This window comes from Zophobas morio, unplaced genomic scaffold (assembly GCF_036711695.1).
Source record: "Zophobas morio isolate AGI-343-1 ecotype UQ-CSIRO unplaced genomic scaffold, CSIRO_AGI_Zmor_V1 ptg000002l, whole genome shotgun sequence".
Classification (NCBI taxonomy): domain Eukaryota; kingdom Metazoa; phylum Arthropoda; class Insecta; order Coleoptera; family Tenebrionidae; genus Zophobas; species Zophobas morio.
In genome coordinates this window covers 13,698,618-13,709,981 of record NW_026972107.1, presented here as the reverse complement: position 1 = coordinate 13,709,981, position 11,364 = coordinate 13,698,618, and positions in this window count along the sequence as shown.

Below are 11,364 nucleotides of genomic sequence, written 5' to 3'. Positions count from 1 at the left end.
AATTTACTTTAATTATATAAAAATATAGTCTAAGTAATTTTTGCTAGAAACATTGAAACTAAAGCTGTTGTTATGACATTTTATTACTTGCAGTTTTTAGGGTCAAGTAGAGTCCGCCAAATAGTGAATATTGAATTTCTGTTTCTAAAAATGTTTGTTGGAAATTCCCATAAACTGTCCAGAATTACAATAATGATGATTTACAACGTTTGCCTGCTGTTGGCTTTCTTGTCCGAAAAGATAAGGGTTTTGCAAATCAGGCGTTAGTTTCTTCTGTGTTTTGATTGTTCTAAATACATGTTAAACAGAATGTAACAAGTAGAGCCCAAAATATGTTCAAGCAGGTCTGATATAGAACCCCTGTTTCTTTCGGGCAAGCCATCGGAGAGAAGATTACCATAATCTTACGTGGTTTATTGGTGGTTTCCGATAGACACTTTAGAAAACAGAAAGTCAGTGTTCAATATTTTGGAGAGCTCTACTTGGAAATAATAAATTATTTATTTTAACTTAGTGTATCGTTACTTTATTTGTTATATCGAACTTTTTCTTTCGTTTTATGATATGTTACTATTTACATACTTGCAAACAATTCAATGAATCGACGAAAGCTATTCTGTTTTGTTCATATCGATTTTAAGAGAAAAATTATAAGTGTAATAGACACTAGTTATTAAAATCGCAGAAATACAAATTTTAAACAATTACTACTAACAATTCAATTTCCATGTATTGAAAGTGTAGTGTTGTATGTGTTATACAGGGTGCTACATCCAAGTTTGGACATAGGAAATTAACATGGGGAATTGCATCCCGCTCATTCACTGTAAAAAGTAATTAACAACTGTAGTTTGAAATTACCGCTTAGTTCGATGATCGCGTCCTTGGATGAGCTAGGAAAAATCGAAATGTCAAATTGTCAAAGTGAATTTAGAAACTATTCCTCGATTCTCACACAGAAATCACTGAACAGCTCAAATTGAATTATTTTATCAAGTGTGATGCTTATTGCAATACAAATTAAACGGAATAAAGGCACAAATTGGTCGTAGTGTGCGACCCCCTCACACGAGCCATCTCCGACTACACCCAAGCTATATCCAAGAGGCCCGAGATGAAGCCCTTCGAGCAGCTTGTCTTCCACAATACTTCTATCGGTAGCATCGTGGAGTCCTGTGGGCTTGTCAAACTAGAGATTTACTCGCGCTACCTCACTTAGAAATCACTAAACAGCACAAACATTTTATTCCGTGTGATGATTATTGCAGAACAAATTAAACGGGCTAAAATGTCCCTAAAATACTATGTTCTACTGTAATTAGATGAAAATGCGAGGGCCCGGTATATAAAAAAATTATTCCATTAAACAGACCGTACCTAAATTTAGTACGGGCTTTATACTCTACCGTGACGTTTATTTTTATTTGTACTTTGACAAAACATGGTTTCCCCTCATTTTAGGGGCGGTCACAACACCGCTGTACCATAGTGCAGTTGCACATAAAAGAAATGACATAATTATAGTAATGCGGTTATTTTTTCCCTTGCAAAATGGCGACGTTGACGATTTGTTGATTCGCCGTGTGTTTAGTCTCTTTGATGTAAAAATACATGCTGAAGAACATAATACAATGCCTAACGACCTCTTTGCGACCAACGAATGACGATAATTACGAATTACCATAATGTTTAATATAATAAAGACTTCCCGGCTGCAACGATGAACGTTTTGTGTCGCTGTAAAATGGCGGTAATTTCTGCGGCAACTGGGATTCGTTTTCGGTTCGTTAGGAATCACGATGAAAATTTCGCTTGCTGCTATATTTGAGGTCTAAGATTAAATCGCTTGAATTATAATGGATTTGTAATTTCATTCTTCACAAATGGCTGACAGTTAAGACTCGCTCAAAGCTCCTTAATTGACTTTTAGGAAACAATCAGCAATCTCACACCCTCGACGATTATCGGTAATCGCGCTCTCATAATTATTTCTCGTATAGAGAGCTATTATTTTTATTTAAACTTTGAACAATTTCAAGTTACCAACCTCGTAAACATTAACCACATTTATGCCACTTAATATTATGTGCATCTATTTTCGCCTATGCAATCGCCATGCCGCCTTCTAGTTCTGTCCACTGAAAGCAGCGTCAAACCGCAAAGACCTCCTGAAAAAAATCCGCTTAATTTTTCGTCCGCTTTATTCGCATGGTGATGTTGATTTAATCGGAGGTTGGGGTGTTCCCTTACCTCAGTCTAAGGGGCGGCGACTAGAGTCCCCTTCTCTGAAATCTCCCGAATAAAAAGCTCATCCCATGTTAAGCTTTCAGTGAGATTTACATATTTTTACATCCCAAAGAACAAAATTCGCATTGCAATCTTACTCTGGAATGGGACATCTCAATATTTATATTTCAAGTGGAAAAAAGATGGAAGTACGCGATAATTTCTCGCAAAAACGAGACAGAAAGTCACGATAGTAATGGCTGAAAGTACAGTCGATGGCAAAGGTTTTCGGATTACCACAGAAGAGTGAATAATGCAACGTTATTATCAATTTGTTTAGCAAAGTAATCTGATTGAAATCGAGCGTTCCTAAAATCCACAAATCAAAGAAGAAAGGGGTTTTTTACAGGTTATAAGTACATTACGAAACACGTCATAATGCATGACGATTTTATATAACAATACTCTGATTGAGGGCTATTGTTTTAAAGAAGGGGATTATTACAGCAGCGCGTATAAGCTCGACGACATATTTTTCAGTACAATTCTAGCCGTCGTTGCAATGAATATTTAGTTAACTGCTCCAAAGTTCTCTGTGAAATGTGATAAAACAAAATTTGAAACAATAAGACTGGGAGGATTATTCTTTCGATTACACAGTTACATCAAACAAGTTTTTTAGTAAGTATTTTCTTTGTATCTACTAGACTTACTAAAATTTCATCGATTTAATACTTATTGTAAAATTTCATTCCATTGTAGAATTTAACAGTGAAGATTTAATTCTGATTTCAATTTCGAAATGGCATTAAAATTGTAAAGGACAGTAAAAAAAGACTACATACTTTCAAAATCTAAAAACATTACACTAGATTATTTTAATGTTAAATAACACTCAAATTTGCTTTTGGAGCTCGATTGACTAATGCATGACTTTTTTCGCTTTTTTGAAATTTGTCGTCAAAAACATGTATCAAATTCGTCAAAACATCGTAAACATCATCCATATAACAGCACCTTCACCACAAACACCACTGAACCTGATATTTATGTACATTATTAAGCCCATAACACAACACCAACGGATGTCAAAACTGATGTGGGCAAAGCATTGAGCTAAGAAATTCCCATTTAAATTAGCTACACTTGTTTCAGGTAATACGTGTATGTCTACCTTCAGCAGATGTCTGGTTGACAGCTAAATGCGTGCGAGTAAAATGCTTTGAAATGTCATTCTTTATAAGATACACAATCTTAAATATATAAAATTACTGTATACAGTGTTTTGTTCACTTTATAAATTGTAGTGTAAATGTCGAATGAACCGAGATAAGGTATTTCACCTATTCTCTTTCGAGGCAGATGTTTGTAAAATCGAATTATGTGGGGAGTTTTTTGTTGTCCGGAATTTTATACAAATTGCTTGTAATTGCTTCGTAACTGTTAATATATTTTCTTAGAGTTGTGAATAATCCTTTCAGTCGTTATTCAAGCAATTTTTAGTATTGTTTCCGTTTCATGTAACAATTTTTTGATGTGATTTACGTTCTATAGTATGAAGGTATAATATGTTTAAGCAATTGAAACCCAAAATAAGTAGCTAATTGGTAATGCACTTTTTTGCAACCATGAAATTAACTTTTTCATTATTTTAATATCACTGCTATTTTTATTTCATAATTTAAACCTCGAACATTACATTACATTAGATTTTGAATCTCCTAGCTCTTATGTGAAGGTAAAATTACTTTAAATCAACCTGTTACTTCTACTTTTTGAAATAAATTTCTGAGTTAACGTTACATTTCGCTTTTAAAATGTAACAACCTTTGCTATAATAACTCGGCGGAAGTATGTAACAAACTGTATGATTTTTAGAAAACCCATCATTCTGGGATTATCTCTAAGAAACTCACATAACTGTTTAATTTATGGTTTAGAATAATAACTGTACTCTGAGCTTCAGGATTACAGTAGTTTTTAGAATTTTAAATAATCGTTTGTTTGTGTTCTGTGGATTTTCGTTAAATTTGCCTTATCATCCCTTGGCAAAATTTTTATTCGGTCCGGGAATTTGCGAAACACAAACTTCCTACCGCTTCTTTATCAAGAACCCACTTCATATCTTTCTCTTGTTTAGCGGTTTCCTGTTCATTTGCACTTAACTTCTCGCTAGGATCCACTGAAGTCAATGAGCATAAAAGTTTTTAATGTTTAAACGTTAAAACTTTTGAAGCAGCTTTTCTAATCCAAACGGATTGATTAATCCAATCGAATCATAAATCTACATGTTTTCTACCTCGCATAATTCTCATTCTTGGAGGATATTTGATTTCGAATATACTTTTAACGACAATATTTTCCTTACTTGATCTCTGCCGACACCACTTTAAGGTTATTCAAGAAAACTAAAATCTCATGCAAAAAATCGTACCTAATCACTTAAACATATCACTCGATCTGAATGATTGAGAATCATATTTTTAATGTTAAGTTTATTTTTAATTCCATTGTTTTCAAATTTTTTTGTAACCACGAGTTAAAGCTTTCTGTGTTTGTCTTATGATAATTTTTATTCCAAGGATTATCGAGATTTTCCTTAAAAAATCATTAATTAATTTATTTATTGACTTATAGTCTTTAGACAACACGTTTCGGATAGTGTCGTTTTTTTTATCTTTTTGAATGTTTTATTGATTTTTTTGTGAACTGATTAAAAGATCGCATTTCTGTGCTTTTTTGAACCATTTTCCGACGGACAATACATTTACTATAATAATTTGTCGTACAATATACCTTCTTGTATTTTCTTTATGTTGTAAATATTTGTGGTTGCCTTTTACATGTTCTCGTTTTGTTTAAAATACTTCCATTATTATAAAATGGGATGTATGCACAAAAGTCACTAGCATCTACAACTTCTACTCGGAAGTTTGAACAAAATTAAATACATTTTACTTCCCGAGCTAAGCTAAGGGAGTACTGTAATATAGTTCATCCGACGAATGACTACTTTCTTATTTTCTCGACGTTTCAAGACCCCTAGAGTACGAAATAGGAGGTCTTCCGTTTCCATAAACGGAAAAATTCTATACAAAATTTGTCTAATCATCCCCAGCAACAATTTTGTTTTCACCTCAACATTTAGCTCAGTAAAGGATCTTTAAATTTTATAAAATAATGTACTCATATGCTTGTGGTTTATGAATCCATCTTTATTTTACTCTACTTTAGATATATAATCCGAAGTCCGGCAAGTGACTCTCGTGGACTAATTAATCGAGCGCCGATTTTATAAATTAAAGACCAGGATTATAGAACTCGATACTTTGGCATTTGCACGTTTTTTATTAATCAAATCAAGAACGGTTTACCCTATTTTCTCGAAAATATAGTAATAGAGTAATGTCGCGCTCGCCTATATTTAATAATAATAAAGGAATAGTTATAATAACAGCTATTTATCTAAAATAATATTTGTACCCTTTTATTCCACTATAGCTTTTGTTAATTAAGTAGTCCTCTCCTCTGTTTTGTGAAGACAAAATCAATCAAATTATATTTTCTTTTAATACAAATGCATACTTTTATCTGCGTCGTTGACGCTAGTTATATGTACATGCTTAATAGTCGAATTCTTAGATGTATTTAAACGAGATCCTGTATGAGTGTTTTGAAATTAAAAGCTTGGTGGAAAGAAGACTACACCCTTATGTTATATTTTTGCATAAAATTGTCAACTACGAAATTAAGCATGAAAAATTGATAGAACTGTTAAAGATAAGGATTCTCAAAAAAAAAATCAACAAAATAAAATTTTTGATCAACAATTTCCAAGGACTATAATATACGGACAGCTGCTACTGAAAATTCTGATTCAAAAATTTAAAAAAGTACTAATGTTGATGCGTACTTTTACAATTCTGAAATGTCATTATTTTGTTTTAAGTTATAGAGGTTATCATAAAAAAATATATTTTTTCATTTTTCGACTAGTTTTGGGGCAGAGAATTTCTTTTAAAATAACCTTGCACCAATTTTTTATCAATAAACTCGATGGTTTATGTTCAAATTTTTATTCAAATTATCACAGTCCTTGTCTACATTTGTTTTTTCTCGCAGTTTTTTTTTCACCTTTATAGCTTCTAGATATGTGTTTAACAAATTTCTAGGCAGCAGACTGCTGTTACAGGTGTAGCTCAGGACGGTATATTGGGACCTTATTTTTATAATATACATCAATGATTTGGTGTTTTCTTAAAAGAAATATTCTACTTGTCTACAATACCCTGTTACATACTCGTACTTTGAGGAACATAGTAGGACTAAGTGTAGTGTTAAAAAACCGGGTACAATGTGATTAGGCAGAACTTCCCTCGCCCCTGAAGAAGAATAACACAAATCCAATTTTTTAGAAAAAAAAATGATAATACTAGGCACAGTGTAAGAAAAAAAAAAGTTCAATGGGGAGATCGAACCCCCGACCTTCGTTTTATTAGGAAGACAATCTAACCAACTGGGCTAGTGAGCGGTTGCTCAGCGTTCCTCTTATATTATTGGAAAATATTATAGAATTTTGATTTAAAACTAGATACCTAGGGTAAAGATCAAAGCACATTCATAAACCACAGGTATACGAGTATGTTATTTTATAAAATTTAAATACAATTTATCATGCAAAATTTTCAGGTGATGTCTTCAAATTGTTGGTACGGATGATCAGACAAAGTTTGCTACGTGTTTTACCATCTGCACGATATTCCTACAATACCTATAAAATTCCACTGGTTTTTGATATTATTTATTATCTGTCTAATAAATATCGACAAAGAAAACATGAAACTTCTAGATTTTGAAACACATGAAAGATTATTATATTACTATTTCTGCATTCATTCAATACTCAACTGTGCTGGGGAAATTCTACTATAAAGTCTATAGTTTTATGTCTATAAGTTTTTGATGTTTCACATATGATGTATGTTTAATTGAGGTTCGTAATGGAACTGGTATAATTTATGTTTTCATAGTTTTCAGAACTGGCAGTCATGACAAATGTCACTATCAAATAACAAATAAAATACGTCAAAAGAACTAAATGGAACTAGTCGTCAATAAATTCAGAGTGCTACTTTGAACAATTTCTCGTATTTCGAGCGGCATAAGATTGTTTTCAGTTTCATACAACATTGATAAGTTATTATTGTGAAAATATCAACTTCAAAATTTCCTCGAATTTTAAAAAATTCAATTTTATTCAAATATGGAAAAATAAAGGTGCGAAGTAGAAAAAATAGTATAATTTAAAAGCACTCATATCTTAGCAAATTCGTCTGACACCGCGTTTTCCAATTTTGGAATTTTTGTTTTTAATACAATATTTTCAAACTGTTCGCGGTTTTAAAAAATATAGGGATGTCAATAATTATACTTAGTACAAAAAATTGCTATCATTGATATATACCAAAAAAACTGATCGAAAGTTGTTTCGACAGAACTTCCCTCGCTCCTGAAGTACAATGAAACATATCTAACATTTCTGAAAAATTATAAAATTTTATTTTGACATGACATGATCAATTTTTTGGGGGGGGGATAAACAGACATATTTTGATTAAAAATTTACCATACCTGCAATAACTTCAAAACGTCTGCAAGATTTCAAGACATTCGGTTTTGCAGTTCTTGATTTAATCAATAAAATAAATTGAGTCAATATTTTTTTTTGCATCAGTCTGTATAAGCTAATCGAAAAAATATGAATGCAAATGCAATAATTTCAAAAGTGTGCGGTATACTTTATTCAAGAAATGATACTGCAAATCAAACTCAGGCGGCAGCTCTTTGTGCAAGTGGCTGCTTGGCTGCAAGTTATAAATTAGTGGAACGCCGGGAAGTGGCAAATTTTGCATTTTGCACAATCTCGTGATCATATGTGTCAACAAACGGTAAGTCGAAGACGAAACGTATTTTTGTTATAATATAACATATAATACAGGGTGTTATTGAAAGGTACGTACAACAAAACTGACAGTTCTTCGGGAAGACTAAGTAAGAAGCCTGAAAAACTTATTTTGTGTTATCAAAATTATAAGAGAAAAATTAACCGCTATCGAACCTTTTTAGACGCTACTGAAGGATAAATAGGTAAAATTAATTTATTTTAGTAAATCCTAGCAACTGTAACAATAACAAAAAAATAAGAGACTCTTTTGTTGCTATAGAAACAAAAGATGACCTTTTTATCAGAGGTGTACAACGAATTTGGACATCAATTTTAATAATTTTTATCTCTAAAAGGAGAACACTTTTACTTGAACTTTTTTGCCACCCATACTTCGAGACCAATTGACGATTTTATTTTGTACGTACCTTTCAATAACACGCTGTATAATATAATAACCAAATTAAAAACAAATAAATTTTATTTTCCGTTACATTTAGACCAGAAGAGGTCCCATAACTTCGGGGGCCTAATGATCCAGCATCACAAGCATATCCGTATAAACTGTCTCTGCACAGGTACGGATGTTATAAAACATATTTACAGCACATTATCGACTGGAATAGTGGTGCCTGAGCAATAAGCGCAGTATTTAAAATGTTGTGGTTATACATCGGAAGAATGTCACGTAAACATTCATAAGCCTCAACTGAACAAAATATTCTGAATGTTATTGTTATAAAGACGAGCGTATAAGAAAGAAGAAAATGGGGCGGCTCGTTCTTAGTTTGATCAATAATAAATTGACTGATTCATTTTTTTTGAGTCACCTGTATAAGCAAATCTAAAAAATATGAATGCAATGATAAAATTACATGTATAGTCTGATCATATTTTGCACATTTTCGAAAGAATTTTTTCGGGGCTGATAAACATACATTTTGATTAAAATTGACCATGCTTAGAAAAACGTCTGCAAGATTTCAAAGTATTGAGTTTTCGAATTCTTGATTTAATCATTAAAATAAATTGACTCAGTCATTAATTTTTTGAGACACTCCGTATAAGCAAATCTAAAAAATATTAATGCAGTGATAAATCACAAATAATAACTCATCATACTTTGCACACTGAAGATAGGATTTATTCAGCAAAATTTTGAACTGACGTCATGAATTTTTTAGGGGGGGATGAGCAAATACATTTTGATCAAAAACTTACCATGCTTATGATAACTTTAAAACATCTCCAAGATTTCAGAGCATTCGGTTATGTTGTTCCTGATTAAATCAATAAAATAAATTCAGGAATTCATTAATACTTTTGAGTCACCCTGTACATAACAAATCCAAAAAATATGAATGGAATGATATTCCAAGTATATACCCATCATAGTTTTGATCTGATGTCATCAATTTTTTGGAGGAGATAAGTAAATATATTTGATTAAAAATGTATCATGCGTATCATAACTTTAAAACATCTGCAAGATTTCAAAGCATTCGGTTTTGCAAATTCAAAATCAAATTGTAAAATGTTGGTTTGTAGGTAATTTTCACTTTTTTTCCAAAAATCTGGACGTTGCGGGTAAAAACTCAATACGGAGTCATAAACTACATGTATAGGACCATGTTATTTTATACAATTGAAAGCTCATTTACTATGTACAATTTTATAGTGACGTCATCACATTATTGGTGGGGATGATTAGGCAAATTATGGTTAGGGTTTTACCATCTATATGATATTCGTAATAAAAATACAAAATTTAAGAACAATCGGCCCAGTACTTTCGGAGATTATTATCGGTCTAATAAAAATCCGGGACGACCGACAGACAGATAAGCAAACAGACAGCCATTTCTTCTTACTGTAGATGTCATGAAAGGTCGAGGAAACGTAAAAGTAGGGTGTCGGCCGACGGGCTCGATTACAATACTTCTTTCGCTTACGCTCGAGGAGTCAAAATGTGTTTACTTGTTTGAAAATAAAATTTAAACATTCTAAAATCAACAGAAAGTAAAATATTATCTACTGATAAAAATCTATTTTATTCTGCTAACGATTTTTTTTTAAACCAGCTTGTAAATGGCACTTATTGTTTTGTACTTGAAGGTTGTTTCGTTTAAATGTCAATGTCAATTGGTACGTTGTCATCAGGACGACTGCATCTATTATACATATACTATGGATTTCTTTTTTTTGTTTAAAGTATCTTGAATTCTGTTGCACATAACCACAAAAATAAAAAAAAAATTGTTATTAGTAAAAGGTAAATAGCAGGCACTGTGGTAAACTGCGTTGATTAACATGATCTGACTGTTCCAGAAATCTAAGAACAATATGACATGTTCTTATGAGAACAAATTTTTGAGCTTCGACAATTATTATATCGTTTAAATGCAAAAATTTCAAGTTCTTAACTAAACTGTTTAGTAAGCCTGTATTGGAAATAATTAAAAGCAGATGCGGTATGTCTGTGTTAAGTATTTTCTTTACGAATATGTAAAGTTATGTTCTTATTCATTCACTCCTGCTCTTAAAAGTTGTATTTCTTCAGTTTACATGTAATTTATAATTTTATTAATGTATTCTTCCACAAACAATCTTCTAGTTTTACGAGTGTTCACTTCACTTTGTAAAATCAGAAACTCAAAATTGTTCGTTCTACTTTTCTAATTCCAGGTTTGCCGAAGTAAATTTAGCAGTTTTGCTTCTTTATTTTTTTTTACTTCTTTTGTATTGTACACGATATATGTATAAATGTTCCAATCTAAATAGACGTGAATCAATAAATTATAACTTCCTTTAAATTCTTTCATCTGACAATTTAGCGATATTTTAATAACTTCAAGTCATATGACAATTTAGAAAAACCTACACTTTTTCGTTTTCAGAGATCTTTGTATGAACTGCTTATTCCAATATAAAATAATCAGATCGCGATGTACCGACGCAAAATATCTACAAATGCACTAACTAAATGTCATCGTTTTCAAATTAGTTTAATAATTTAAAAACAATTAATCGTTGAAAGCTTGCGTGGTTTTATTTAAATCCGCTTAATCGTTGAAATTCATACCTACATTACCATGCTGGTATTATCCAGCACATTACGCTCGCAAACATGCGGTTATCTACAAAATGTCAGTAAATGTATAATTCGAGATCCAATTAAACATCGTTAGTTAATC